The sequence below is a fragment of the Dipodomys ordii genome, unplaced genomic scaffold (assembly GCF_000151885.1).
Source record: "Dipodomys ordii isolate 6190 unplaced genomic scaffold, Dord_2.0 Scaffold116, whole genome shotgun sequence".
Classification (NCBI taxonomy): Eukaryota; Metazoa; Chordata; class Mammalia; order Rodentia; family Heteromyidae; genus Dipodomys; species Dipodomys ordii.
Genome location: NW_012267332.1, coordinates 747,791 through 763,335, shown reverse-complemented (window position 1 = coordinate 763,335; position 15,545 = coordinate 747,791). Strand labels below are relative to the sequence as shown.

Genomic DNA, 15,545 nt, shown 5'->3' with positions numbered 1-15,545 from the left:
ATTTCTTTACAAATGGGGCAGTGTCATTCTTTCTGATGGAAGCATAGAATTCATATATATATATATATGTATATATATGCATATATACATAATCACACTTTCTAGATCCATTCATGTACTGAGGGACATCTGGGTTTGTTCTATATATCAGCTATGGTAAATAATACTGTGATAAACATAGTTGCGCTGGTAGCTATATGGTAGCCTTCTTTGTGGTCATTTGGGTAAATGCCAAAAAATGGGATTGCTGGGTCATAGGGGAGCTTTATGTTTAGTCTTTTGAAGAACCTCCATACTGCTTTCCAGAGTGGTATGCATCTAAGACAATCTTAGCAGCTGAGCAAAGTAGCTCTATCGCTATATACATATGACCATATAGAATGATGCTTAGCAAAATTAACTCCAAGACATGGACACAAGAGATTTTTCTTTGTTGTTGTTGTTGTTTTAATATATATTTTTATTGTAAAGATACTGTACAGAGAGGTTTCAGTTACATGAGCAAGGAAATGAGTACATTTCCTATCAAACATTGTTACCTCACCCTTTGTTTTTCCTCCTACCATCCCTTTCCTCCCCACCTCTCAACTCCCTGCCCCCCCAGCTGCCACGACTGAAGTTCTAAAATTCATTTTCATCATAGTGTTTTGTATATCTCATTGTTACAATGGGTCAACCTGTATCCCCTTATTTAAGCATTTTGTTATTTCCCTTCCCCTCCCCAAATGAGAAAAAAGTACATACAAGATGCAAGGCACCGGAATCAAATATAGTGAAAACAGGGGTTAAACCATGGGGGAGGAACATACAAAAGAAACAAAAAAATCACATAATACATTATAAATACATTAAAAACAATAACAAGAAAGAAAAATAAACACTTGTGTCTCTATCTTGGGGTTCATTTCACTTAGCATCATCTTTTTAAATATTAATAAGGTTTTTTATTGTGAAAATATTGTACAGAGGGGTTACAATTACATGAGCAAGGCAATGAGTATATTTCTTATCAAGCATTGTTGCCTCCTCCTTTGTTTCCCTTTACCATCCCTGCCCTCCCATCTTCCCCCCCCCCAACCTCCCCCCACCACGCCAAAGTTGTAATGTTCATTTTTCAACTTAACATCTTGTACATCTCATTGTTGCAATGGGTCAACCTGTACCCATATTTAAACTATTTGTTTTTTCCCTTCCCCTCACCAAATTATACCAACATCAAATACAGTGAAAACAAAGGTTTCACAGTGGTGGAGGGACATACAAAGCAACAAAACAATCGCCTTATCAGACATACACAACTTATTACAAATAAGGGAAACCATGGGACCTATGTTTCTTTGGGCCTGGCTTACTTCACTTAATATTATTTTTTCCAAGTCTTTTCTTTTTCTAACAAGTGGGGCAATGTCATTCTTTCTGATAGAGGCATAGAATTCCGTTGTGTATATGTACCACATTTTCTTGATCCATTCATATACTGAGGGGCATCTGGGTTGGTTCCATATCTTAGCAATGGTAAATAATGCTGTGATAAACATAGTTGTACTGGTAGCTTTAGTATGGTTTTGTTTGTGATCATTTGGGTAAATGCCCAAAAGTGGGATTGCTGGGTCATAGGGGAGCTCTATGTGGAGTCTTTTGAGGAACCTCCATACTGCTTTCTAAAGTGGCTAAGCAAGTTTACACTGCCACCAACAATGTAGTAGGGTTTTTGTTTTAAATGTGCTATGTGATTTCTTTTTTCTTTCATGTTTTCCGTCTATTGTTTATCCCCTGTTGTCACTGTATTTGATTTTAGTACCCTGGGTATTTTATATGTTTATCTGAATTAGGGAAGGGAAGGGGTATAAAAATGGTGAGACAAAGGACAAAGGGGGAACCAATGCAACAGCAATACTCACAAGAAAATATTTTGGAAATAATTTGTACAACATGGTGGGGGAAAGGGAAAGAGGGAGAAAAATGAGGGAGGGGTTAACAAGTTTGACAAGAAATATCCTCACTACCTTACCTATGTAACTGTAACTCCTCTGTACATCAAATTGGCAATAAAATTAAAATTAAAAAAAGAATTGCATTGTGTAGGATAATTCACTATAATGTATTTTATGGATAAGAGTATTCCTTTCCCTATAGGGTCTTGTCCACATATGCATACATGAACATTGGATGAATAAAGTTACTTTTATGGGCTCCACCTGAATCCTATTTCATAAAATGTATAGAATGTTAGATTTTCTCAGCAACTTATTCCTAATTATAAGTGCTTAAAACTAAGAACAATATAACCAATATAACCAAGCTTAGTCTGACCATAAAGATCCAAACAACATCCTTTTCCTCTATTTCCCTAAGTATTATATCGGATTAGAAAAATCTAATGTTTGTTGGCTGTTAGTGGCTCAAGCCTGAAGTCAGAGCTATTCAGGAGACTGGTATCTAAGGAACTTGGTAATAAAGTCCATGAGAGGCTGGTCACCTGTGGCTTACGCCTGTAATCCTAGCTACTCAGGAGACTGAGATCAGAGGATCGCGGTTCAAAGCCAGCCCTGCCAGGAAAGTCCATGAGACTCTTCTCTCCAATAAACCACTCGAAAACCAGAAGTGGTCCTGTGGCTCAAACAGTAGAGTGCTCGCCTTGAGCTGAAGAGCGCAGGGACAGGGCCCAAGCCCAGGGTTCAAGCCCCACGAACAACCAAAAAAAAAAGGAAGTCCATGAGATTCTGATTCCTAATTGTAAGGTCTGCTCCTGGATGGCGAGCAGACTCCACCCTCCTCACAGCAAAGTCTCTGCCCAGTTACCTGCATTACCTAGGCAACTGGTACACCTGGAAGAGGTCACATCTGCAGCCGCTGAGGTCACATCTGAATTGATGTGGCCACACCTTTCTCCGCCCATACCCTAGATAAGACCTAGCCCAGGCCCAGATGCTCTCTTTTCTAGCTCTTTTCTCAGCTCTTTCCTTCTCTTCTCTTTCCCAGCTCTCTTTCCCAGCTCTCATTTCCAGGCCTTTCCTAGGCACGTGGAGGGCCAACATGGCCTGGTGCCAGCCAGAATGATGAATAAACCTACCCCTTACCTGAATACTACCTGTGTGGTGCTGTTCTTACTTGGCTACTTCTTTTTAAAAACCTAACACTAATTAACCACAAAAACAGCTAGAAGTAGAGATGTGGCTCAAGTGGTAGAGAGCTAGTTGATGGTAGGCAAAATGAATCACAAGATAAGGACTCAACTGATTTTTCTTTCTTGCAATTGTGTCTAACATATTTATAAGATTTTTTTTTGTTGCTATGTATGTCCCTCCCTCACAGTATAACCCCTGTTTTCACTGTATTTGGTGTTGGTATAATTTGGGAGGGGACGGGAAAAAACAAATTGTTTAAATAGGAATACAGGTGGACCCATTGCAACAATGAGATGTACAAGATGTTATATCAAAAAATGAACTTTACAAGTTTGGTGCAGGGGGGAGAGATAGGGTGGGGGCGGGGAGATGGGAAGGGATGGGAAGGGGAAACAAAGGAGGAATCAACAATGTGTGATAAGAAATGTACCTTGCTCATGTAATTATAACCCCTCTGTATGGTATTTTCACAATAAAAAAAAGAAAAGAGAAAAAGAAAAAAAAAAGCTCAGGGACAGTGGTCTGACCCTGAGTTTAAGCCCCAGGATGGGTACAAATAAAGGAAAAAACAAAAAGAAAAATTGAATGCTCATTGGCACTTAAATTATAATTTCTGGTATATTTTTTCCGGATATTTTCCCTAGAATGAATCATTCTCTTCCAGGTCTCAGGCATTCTTAAATAATGATGATTGTATCATTATTTGTTATTTTGGATGCTATTGGACTATTTATATTTTCTTGATAAGGGATGGAAATTTTATTTTACTACATTGATTTTGCAAGTGAATGGGATCTTGATTAAACTAGCATTTTACGTTTGCCCACTACTGTATTTATCTGGGATGAAAATAATTCTCTATACATTCACTTCTGCTTTCCTTCTGTAGTCAACAAAGTGCTGTGTAATAAATTTTGCTTTCCCACCATATTCTCTAATCAAAGAAGCATTTTGATAAAAACAATTTTAAAAAATCACACACAAAACCTAAAACATACTTATTTGTATCAGAACTGAAAACTTTGTGAAAGTGTTGAAAAACTGTTTTTGCTATGTAGCTGCTTGAAACTGTTTTCAGAGATATGTTTTATAGTCTACTTAAGACTATGTGGGAATTCCACAAATATGGAACCTCCTGAATGCCACCACAATTTCATCATTTCAAGTCCCTTGGGATTTCTCTGACATCCCCATGAACTTCCTGAACCTCTTATTATAGGTTCTTTTCTATTTCTCTTTCATTTGTAACAATTAATAGAATTCAACTGTAATATTACAGTTCACTACTAAGAATCAGGAATGATCATCTCTGGCCTGAAATCTCCTTAATTTCAAAACTTCAAGTCAATACTCAGTATTTCTTGAGTGTGAAAGACGTGTAATTTGGGAGAAGTTAACATTTCTGAGCTTTTTGTCAAACTAAAAAAGGGAGTAAAATATTACCAAAACATGAATTTGTTAAAGAATATATAAGATATTGAGTACAAAATGGCACTGAGAGCATAAAATACTTTCCCAACCATGTCTCCAAAATATTTTACTTAAACAGTGATGAATATAATTTGTTAACAGTTAGCTCCCCTTAAGATAATTAGGATAACTAATGTTCAAAATATATTTTAATCAGCTAATTATAGTGCTTTGACGTTTAACTGATAATGATGTACTGATTTTGTACACTTGCATAGCAAGTCATAAAACACTTTGCTGATTACAAAATGTTAAACAAATGCTAGTCATGATGAAATCACAACCAAAAAAGTTTAAAGTATTGAAAATTCTTTAATGGGAAAATTCCTGGTATTTAAAATAATAGATCATATGGTATGAATATTTTATACAACCAATAATCAATTGTGCATTAGGTACTATTTTATATGGAACTTGATAATGGAGCTAAATAGAAACATTAATCTTAAAATTATGATATAAATATTAGGTGATAATGAAACATTTATTATAAAGTGCATTCTCTCAGCAAACCAATAATTAAAGTTGGAATATTTGTTTCTATTTTAGTACAATTTATCATTCAGAATTACACTATAGATAAAGGATAAAAGAATGATTTTTTTGTAGTTAATTTGAGTGGGTTTAAGCTTATTGGTAAGTAGGTCTACGTGAGTCAAAATGTATTCCTCTGCTGTTATATTTAAGGGAAGAGCCATAGAGCTCTACCATTTTTGCATTTGACTAAACAAAATCTAAGGCTTGCATAGGTGACATAACTATAATTAAATCACCCATTTCATAGATGCTGTGAGGTATTGACCAGAGCCAATGGACTTTGGTGAGGATATTGCCATGAGTCAAGAACCTGGAGTTCAGGTCTAAAGTATATTCCTTTTGAAACACTGTATTCTTTCTTTCATACTTTATTCATCTATAAAATGAAAACCTAAACTAAATCCTTACTCTGCTCTTATACATGACTATTTCCTCAATTTGAAATGAAATATAAGAGGTTTCCAGAGGGACACTCCTTGGTTGTATTTTGGCCGAAGTCCGTTCACCTAAATAGGAAAAAAAGTAAGTGTAATGTCATTCAGGAAATCTCACCACTGAGTAGTTTGTTTAAAAAGACATGAAGATTGGTTTCTTAGTTCTATCTGTGGCAGCAGATTGAAAATTCACAACATGTATTTTGCCTAAGGAGAGCAATATGCCTGCATTCAAAGCTATTTTTGTTTTTGTTAAAGCAGGTAAGTGGAATAGTAAGAGGCAACCCATTGAAAAGTAGCAAGACTGATGAAGTTTAAGAAATCCAAATAAAAGTTATATATATGTATATATATATATGAATATATATATGAATATATATATATATATGTATATATTGCTGGTCCTGGGGCTTGAACTCTAGGCCTGGGAGCTTCTTTGGCTCAAGGCTAGCACTCTACCCCTTGAGCCACAGCACCACTTTGAGCTTTCTCTGAGTTGTTTGTTGAAGATGAGTCACTCCTACCCAGGCTGGCTTCAAACCATGATCCTCAGATCACAGACTCTTGTGAAAGTTTTTTTTATTTTTAAAATTAAAATAATATCCTCTTCCTACTGGAAGTCTTGCCTGACTTTCACAATGAAATTCCACCTCTAATTCTATCCAGTGAGGATCCCTCACTTCCTTCTAGAAACCATAGAGCAGTAAATATGGCATTCTTAGACAGTTATAAATAGTGGTTTCTTACTTTGAGAAAATTACCTCATATCTTCTTAACTGGATTCAAAAAAGCTGCTTCTTTTTCTTTTTTAATTATCCTTAAGTAATTGTACAAAGAAGTTTCAATTCAACCTGCCTGAAGATGATAAAAATCAAGATGGCAGAAATGCTTAATTCCAGAAGAATGGTCTCTCCGGCATAGTGGAGAAAGTATTTTGAGGCAAAAAACCCTCTGAGTGACATACAAAGCAACAAAGAAAGCATCTTAAAAATATGCTAGAAACAATAGCAAGAAAGAAAAACCATTTGAGTCCTTATCTTGGGGTTCTTTTTGCCTAACACCACGGTTTAACCCTTGTTTTCACTGTATTTGATGTTGGTATAATTTGGGGAGGGGAAGGGAAAAAACAAATTGTTTAAATAAGGATACATGGGGACCCATCCCAACAATGAGATATATAAGAAAATGTATAAGATGTATGTCGAAAAACGAACTTTACAACTTTACGGAGTGGGGGGGGGGGAGATGGGAGGGAAGGGATGGTAATGGAAACAAAGGAGGAGGCAACAATGCCTGATAAGAAATATACTCATTACCTTGCTCATGTAATTGTAACCCCTTTGTACGGTATTTTCACAAATAAAAAAACTTATTAGTTAAAAAATCAGAACCCTCTGAGTAGTGCTTATAATGTACCATGTGCATACATCCTAATATTCAGCTGAACCTGCATTAATGTATTTCTTTTTTCCATAGCCTATGTGAAGAATTCCCTTCTGCCTTGGAGGTACTAAGTAGGTCATAAACATTGCCTTCTCCCCTCTGTGATGATGGTAGTGGTGGTGGTGGTAATGTGTTGGATGCCTCATGTAGTATAGCACTTGGTTCTGGGGCTCCTGGGCTCTGGGATTCCTTGGAACACCATCTTCAAAAGCCTAAGTACGGGCTACAGAAGACCAGCCTCTTTTTATTCAATGTTCCCTGACCACTGGAAGAAAATGAGGGCTTCTTCCCATTTCCTGATCAGAGGGGCTCTGAGAGTAACAGAGTAGCTGAACAGGAAGTCGAAGATGGATTATAGTTCCAAATTCCTCTTATGAAGAGAGATATGCATTTCAACACTGGAATATTAGAGGTTTGTGTATTCATGAAACCCAGCCTAACCTCTCTACTTAGAACTACTTATGGACCATCCTTAGAGAAATGTCCACTTTGATACTGGAACCCAAGTGAGGAGCTACGAGAAAGGATCCTATTGAAGATTACAGTGTTCTGCTATCTATGGAAATGGCCAGAAGGGCCTAGTTTCTGCAAAAGATTCCATAAACAGTCTCCGTGTTATCACAAACTCAAAACTGAGTGCAACCACAGAAGTGTAAGACAATGCACTATGCCACTATAAATGGAAAGGAAGGTTTCTTCTGCTAAGTGTGAAGCTTTGCAGGCTCTGTGTACAGCATGTCACATAGCTCTGCATCATTAATCAGAAAGAGGAGGGGGGAGAAAGAGAGAGAGAGAGAGAGAGAGAGAGAGAGAGAGAGAGAGAGCAAGCATGCTGCCCCCTGGAAAACGGAAATGTTCAGTGTGCACAGAGTAGCTTGCATATTTCACTGTGACATCTCACTACCATGTTTTCCAACATGGTAGTGGTTAGGTAATGCTGAAAATTTAATTTAATTTTTTTCATTATATTTTTGGCTTTTTGTTTTCTATTTACTCTTTTGTCTTTCCTCCCTTTATTTTTTCTGTCTTTCTTCTCTCTCCTCTTTCTGGTCTTCTTTCTTTTTTCTTTTTCTTGGTCATAGAGGAGGATTGGATTGGTTATTCTCAGAACAGGGAGTCAGAGCTGATGCACAGATCAGTAACATCCTGGTTGGAGTGGCTGTCGAATGAATTTTTTGAGACCTCTGAAGAAAACAGAAAGAAACTGAAACGGTAAGCTCCAATTTTTAATGCACAATTAGCTTTCATCTCTATCTTTCACCTTTGATATCTAGAATTATAGTCTTTACACCAGATTTTGGATAATTTATAAGATGTAAGGGTACTTATGGACATAATGATTTTGGACAATCCTCAGATCACATTTATTTGGCATTTGCACAAACAAAAATATAATAATGTACATAACTCCATTGGTGTTGGAGAAAATAGCTCTGTGATCATTTGTAATTTAACCTGTTCCCTATTAAGTAATTTTATTTTCATGAATGTGCAAGGTTGTATCTACTCTTTGTCATAACACTTTATGAATGATATTTTCTTTTATCTGTGGAATGGTTAAAATGGTGAACTTTGTGTGCTTTTCAAAGAAAATGATGATTTTTTTAAATGAGAGCTGTAGTACCTCAGGACTTTTACCAACATAAAGGCAGTCTTTTATCAGCCTGTATAAGTTGCAGGTTTTCACTGTAAAAAATGATTTCTTTTAATTTATGGTAGCTGTAGAGATTCTGCTTTTAAAGAAAACATAATGTAAGAAAAACACGTTTATGGCATACAGGAAATAAGAAAGGCAACAGTCACAGTTCCTTTATTTTTCATAGATAAGCTGCCTTTATCAGAGTAAGGAATCAGCATATTTAAAAACCAACAATGGATAAAATGACCGGATTAAATTTACATTTTAGATACTCATAATTGATTTAGTTTGTTTTTGAAAAAAATGTAATTGAAATTGTTTTGTAGTTTATTTTGTTATTGCTTGTTTGCACTCAAAGAAGGAAATATTTTAAAAGCTTTCTTTTTAACTTCAAACCAAAGATGAGATCAGTGGTATGCAACTGACAGGAACCACACTTAGGGATTAAAAGAAAGGAAAAGATAGATTTCTACTTGAGATAAGGGTAAGATAAAGGAGGTGGCAATATTATCAAACTGAGGATTAAATCTCAAATAAGTTTTCTGTTCTTTTGCTATGAACAGTGATATTCATGGGTTTTATTTATATTGATTTAATCTTTCCAGATAAAAAGTTTCATAATTTTATTGAATAAGCAGGACTGTCTAAGAGAATTTGGATTATTCAACAAAGAAGTGTATCTTTCATCTAGTTTATCTCAGGCATAGAGGCAATGGTATCAGTCTCACAGGTGGGAGTCAAGTTCTTTAGCTCAGAGAAAGTTTCTACCAGCCACACTGGCAGGTATTTGAATCTCATAAAAACTATCCTCGATGAGAATTTGTTCAAGAGGAGGTATTAATTTCAGAAAATGTTCTCTGTACTTGCAAACCAATTGCACTGACCTGTCCTATGTTTATAGTAATATTTTTATGGAAAAATGCAGCAAGTGTCCCTATACTTCAAGGGGCTGTTATAATACCATATTGAATATTATAAAGGCAAATAAATACTGAGTTGGATATTGACCTCCAGATAACTCACTGAATTTCACCTGTATCCTTAGGAATGAATAAACTTATTATCTCCCTTTATAGTAGGAAACTAAAATGGAAGTAAGCCTCTGTCTTCATTTTACAGACACTTTTAGCACCAATCAAATAGAACTCTTTGGGAATTTAACTCCTTTTCCTAACCCTTACCCAGTCCTAGGAAGAGAAGCAAATGATGTTCCCATTTCTCTTGCCCACATCCCTAATAAAATGAATAATAATAAAAAAAAGAATCTATTTGTAACAGGCTATAGTCCTGTCATTCAAGGGTGCACAGACAATCAGCTGAGACTCTTTTCTGTTTGGGGAAGTAAAATAAATTGAAATTTTTCTTTTTATTTGCTTGTATCTAAACTACACATTTGTCCTAATCTCTGGCAGAGTCTTCTATAATTTGGGGCCCTTTGCTCTTTAAACCCCAGTGTGTCAAAGATTAAGTTATAAAAAAGTAAGCAAATATTTTTTGAAAAGCTTTAACATTATCTTTTTTATATAACATCAGGTTAATATAGGTGATATTTCTCTGATAAAAGAAAAATATCATGACTGTGCATATTATCTTCTAAATCCCATTTTTAATATATAACTATTCCTCCCCAAACATAATTGCAATGAAAACAAGGGCTATGTTGTATATGTCTCTTGTTGTTACCAATAATACAACAGAAAATGAAATAGCTGGGCACTGGTGGATCACCCCTATAATCCTAGCCATTCAGAAGGTTGATACTTATGGATCATGGTTTGAAATCAGACTGGGTAGGAAAGTCCATTGAAAATCCAATTAACCACCAAAAAGAGAGAAGTGGAGCTTTGGCTCGAGTGGTACAGTGCCAACCTTGAGCAAAAAAGTTAAGGGCAGAGTACAGGCCTTAAGTTCAGAAAGAGAAGAAAAAGGAAGGAAAGAGAGGGATGGAGAGAAGGAGGAAGGAAGGAAGGAAAGAAAGAAAAAAGAAAGAAGAAACAAAGGAAGGAAGGTTGATTGAATAGAAATAAAGTATTTCAGCTATGTTTTTATAGTCCTCATTTTATTCATTTTATTCTCTAGTTTAAATATTTTATCCACCCTCCTCTTAAGTTTACCAAGCCTAGATCTGATAAAAAGAAACACTGGTTTTGAAGTTAGTGCATTTTGACTACATCTATTACTAATTTTCTTGATTGTGAAGTAGAAAGGAATAAACATGACAGTAGGTTGTAGCTTTTTCATACTGAAACAACATACCGCAATAGAAAGAGCCTTAATAACCATGAAAACTTAGTTTTCAATAAAATGATTTTAAAGAAGAGCAATGAGAACCAAGGCAATAAGGAGCTATTGTCTTTAACATCAGTTTCCCATCTACAAACAGAGGAAAATAATCAAATTTCATAATGTAAGACATCTTTCCCACTGTTTTATACATCATAAATATACAATATATAAAAATAACTATTATCCTTGATGATTGAGCACCCCAAATCAAACTTAGGGCTAATTCTGGATAGTTTCAAAAACTCTACTAGCTCCTGGATTCCATTTGGGTGTTCAATCATCAAGGATAATAATTATTTTTTAATAAATTCAGCCAAAGTCATTGCTAGAAAGGTACTTGATTTAGCATAGGGCACAAATTCTATAGAGAGAAAATGAAGGAAAATCAGCTCAAGGATGGCCAGAATCTGATGTTGACCTGGAACTGACAGCAAGCTTTGGGAATGCTTTGAAGTCTACAATTAGAAATGTGTTGATTTCTAAAAATTCGTAAGTATACTTCCAAAAGCCTAAACCATCCTAGAAAACTGTGATTATTTTCCCTTGCTAAAGCTGGTAGACTGAACTCTTAGCTATGTGAGAAAACAAGTCAAAAGGCTTAGAATTCTCTTTAAAACAAAAGGAAGTCAGCATGCTTAGGAGGGAGATGAACAAATCCAATCTAATTTACACTCCAAAAATGTTAAAGCCTAAATATAATTTCACACCCACAAGAAAGGTATGTGAAATCACAACTTTCTTTTGCAAATGATTTTTAGATATGAAAATGTGTTAACTTTATTTTTAATTAATATGTTGAATTTTTCCAGGAAAAAAGATAATAAACTTATCACCACTTCTTTGAAGTGTTTCATATTCATCTGTTCAAAGTAACAATTGGGTTAATGCATGCAAATGTGACTAAATTAGACATAAATTTTCAAAGAAGCATTGTACAGTTTTTAGAGGAAACTGTATTAGAATGACTTACCATCAACTTTCATTTTTATGTGTTTAAAATATGCCCAAATCTTCAGACATGTATATCATTAAATAAAAAGGGTTGTAGACATCAACTGTATCTGAATTCAGCTCTAAACAATTTGCCTAAAGGAGGCATTACTGCATTGTGGAGGAACTAGCACAATTATTCCACATTTCCATATTATCCAGGTATTGGTTTAGCCTGGTATTTAACACTAGCCATAGATATTTGCCCCAAGGCCCAGAGATAGAGTAACTTATGTGGTAGGTAATCAACCTTAACATTTCTTCCCTTTTGGACAGAGATTTTCAAATACCCAGAGGTTAGCAATACCCAGAGGTTAATTTGAAATTTCCCAAGTGATTCTCCTCCTAGGAAAGTCGTAAACAGACACACGGATGGTATCTCTTACAACTGGAACTTAGGACCAAGGTGGTTATTACAAAGTAATTTTATATGTCTTCCTTCAGCACGTGAAAATATTATGCTTGTTCAAGTTTGCAGCTTAAAGAGCAAAATAGTTATAAATTATGTAGGTGAATAAATGAAAAAGAGAATGTTAGTTATATGGATCATTGAAATGACTGCTTTTGCAGATGCCTTATGAAAAATTCCAACTACTTTGAGGTCTAACATGCATTTGTATCCTAAATACAAATTTCTATAGAATTTAAAATCTGACCTACTCAGTGTAGAACTTGTTTTGTGTTTTATTATTTTATTTTTCTTAGTTTGATCTGTTAGCTCATTACTGCCAGTCTACAAGTTTCAGAGGGCTAAGGGCTCATATCTCCATAATTTTTAATCACCTGTGATATCCACCACGGTGATCTCATTTATAGAAAGACATTACTAATCTAAGTACACCATTCTTTCATTCTACCTTGTGAGTTTAGTAAACTGTATCAGCAGCAAAGGAGTCAAAGAGGACAAAGTATGTCTGCCCTGTTGTAGTTACCTTATTCCTTCCAGTCTTGAACACCACTGGAAATGGATGGACTCAATATAAAGAATGTACAATTTTTATGTTTGCATTTGGGAGAAGTGTGGTTAGGGAAAGATGGGAGAGAGGAATAAGTGGTGATTTCTTGGCCATGCAGTAAAGACTATTGTTTACTTACAGTGCCCAAAGAAAATAGGAAGGATAGCGTATTGTCTGATTTAGAAAACTGATAGCTCTTAGCAATGTAAAGGTCACATTCAAATGGTTTGGCTATGTGAAGGAAAGAGAAATACCCACAGACATCCTAGAAAATGTACAGTCAGATAAGGTGATGTGAATATGGGAACACAAGGGTTTGGCATCAAAACTGAGGTCCTAGACCTGGCTCAGCTGTTGATTTGTAATGTGATTTAGGATGAATCATTTACTTTCATTGTGCTTCAGTGGTCTTGTTTGTAAAAGCAAAAATATGATAAGGATTTATAGGATATCAAAAATCATTTGGAAAGTTTGTTTTATAAGCATACTTTAGCTGTAAATGGATTTCAGTGTGGCACTTCCACACAAGCATACAATGAGCTCTGATCTTTTTAACCTTTCCCCTCCACTCTTTCTCATCTCCCTTCCTCACTTCCCAGAATGATTTCAGGTGCTTTGTTATATTTTCACACATTCATTTGAAGTACATCAATCATTTAATAAGATTAATAAAGTTTAATTTCATTTGAAATGCGCAATCAGTTCTGTTAGCAAATGAGAAATTATTATAAGACTCATTGAATCATTACCCAAACACCATGAGGCTTATTAATAAAAACAGCCTGCTATCTCAAGTGTCACATACATAGAAGTTAACTGAACTTGTTGAATTAGTCCATGTATAGGTGGCTGAGCCGTCCTTAGTGGTTCAAATTTGAGGGGTTCGGGCTATATGTAACTTCTTCTCTACTCATCTCCCATGATTCTCTTTTTGTGTCCCATGATTCTTTTTGTGTCTGGATTTGAAATGGTCCTTATGAGTATTTAAAGAAGGCTGCTGGGAAAATGCCAGAATTATCCTTGTGAAGATTATAGATACGATCTTCTAATCCTATCATTAATGTATCACATTAAATCCACTGATCATATTTAAATAGTTTAGAAATTAAGAGTAGAGACACTAGTCCTAAGGTACATTTTGATGAGGAGCAGTCTATGATAGGAACAAGTCTGTGCCAACTAGGAAAGTCTGCTTAATAATGAGTTTTGGATTGGATCATGGGGATCCAGGCAGTGAGGGTTGTGGTAGGGGAATTATCAGGTTTCTAGTAGTGATGAACAGATGATATGCACACATATCCTTCCCTTTCCTTCATATCTTTATCTAAAATTGAGCCCATGAGTCAAATTAAACTTTCTACTAGGTTTAGACTATCAGAGTTCAATGTAACATGGATAATCTAGTGCAACTCCCTTATCTTGCACATAAGAGATTGAAGAGAAAGAATATTCCCAAGCTCACATCACTAACTGTTAAGACCAGGAATCGAAAACAGGTGTCCTATAACTCTGATCAGTGCTCTTTCTCTTTCACATTGTCTACTTTCAGGCTAACTTGTCTAGAGTTGGAAAGAACAAATAAAGCAGAAGAGTTTTAGAGTATATGGTTATTCTAGAGATACAATGGCAGTGAGCTACTAAGCTAGACTCATATTTTGATATTTGGCCTAATTCCTGTTTATAAAACATGAGAAATGAATTGAATAAAAATAAAAATTATCTATCAATATCCACTGTTTCAATAAAATGTGTTTTAATCACCCAGCTAAGTTTGTTTAGTATTTCTGATGAACTTGTGATAATACTCAGTCACTGAACTCTGTTCTTGTAGAGTATTATGCAAGTTTGTCTTCACATATCATCTGGACCATTCAGGTGATGCTTGAGCAGTTCTGGTTCTGCCTTCACACACAATTAGCGATCAGCAGGAATCAGAACTTTGGTCATTTCTAATTCCCTGCCTGAGTTTCCTCAATGGAAAGATACTTTTGATTTTGAGGCCTCAGTTAATGACTTTGGGCTATATACCCTCTTATTGAGCTTTTTTTCTAATACTTTCTAGCACCCTCTCAGAGACATTTTTTTTTAAATTTTTGTTTTTGTTCTTGAACTTTTTTTGTCGGTTGTGAGGCTTGAACTCTGTGCCTGGGTGTTGTCCCTCAGCTCTCAGCTCAAGGCTAGCACTCTATCACTTGAGCACCACTTTTTCCTGCTTGGGTGGTACTGAGGAATTGAACCCAGTGCCTCATGCATGCAAGGCAAACACTCTACCACTGAGCCACCTTCCCAGCCCATGTTCTTAAACTTTTTGAAATAAGGCCTCACCTTTAGCCCAAGTTGGCCTCAATCTTGTCATTACTCCTACATCCACCTTCTGAGTGCTGAGATTAGAGGTGAATGCCACCACATCCAACACACACACACACACACACACACACACACACACACATACACACTTTTATTCTCACCACCACTTTTGCTTTCTCAGGTCTTTTCAAAACATTTTTGAGGTTTCAGTGTGCCTAGTACTGTATTTACCAGGTACCATAGGAGTGGGAGGGAGGGGAGAAAGGAAATGGAGAGGCAAGGGAGAGAGAGGAAAGAAGAAGGAGAAGAAGGAGGAGGAGGAGAAGGAGGAGGAGGAGGAGGAGGAGGAGGAGGA

At 35.9% G+C, this 15,545-nt stretch overlaps 1 protein-coding gene across 3 annotated transcripts in view; it reads left to right on the top strand.

Moving 5' to 3' along the window:
* The first annotated feature begins 7,805 nt into the window (after positions 1–7,805).
* The window catches only part of Gpr174 (G protein-coupled receptor 174), a 24,920-nt gene continuing 17,180 nt past the window's right edge, over positions 7,806–15,545 (top strand). The window contains exons 1-2 of one of the 3 annotated variants that reach the window (XM_013028933.1): positions 7,806–7,943; positions 8,097–8,224. The gene's annotated coding sequence lies outside the window, so the exon portion shown is untranslated. The remainder of the gene's footprint in view (positions 7,944–8,096; positions 8,225–15,545) is intronic. The other 2 variants (XM_013028932.1, XR_001175560.1) reach the window with 2 other exon arrangements.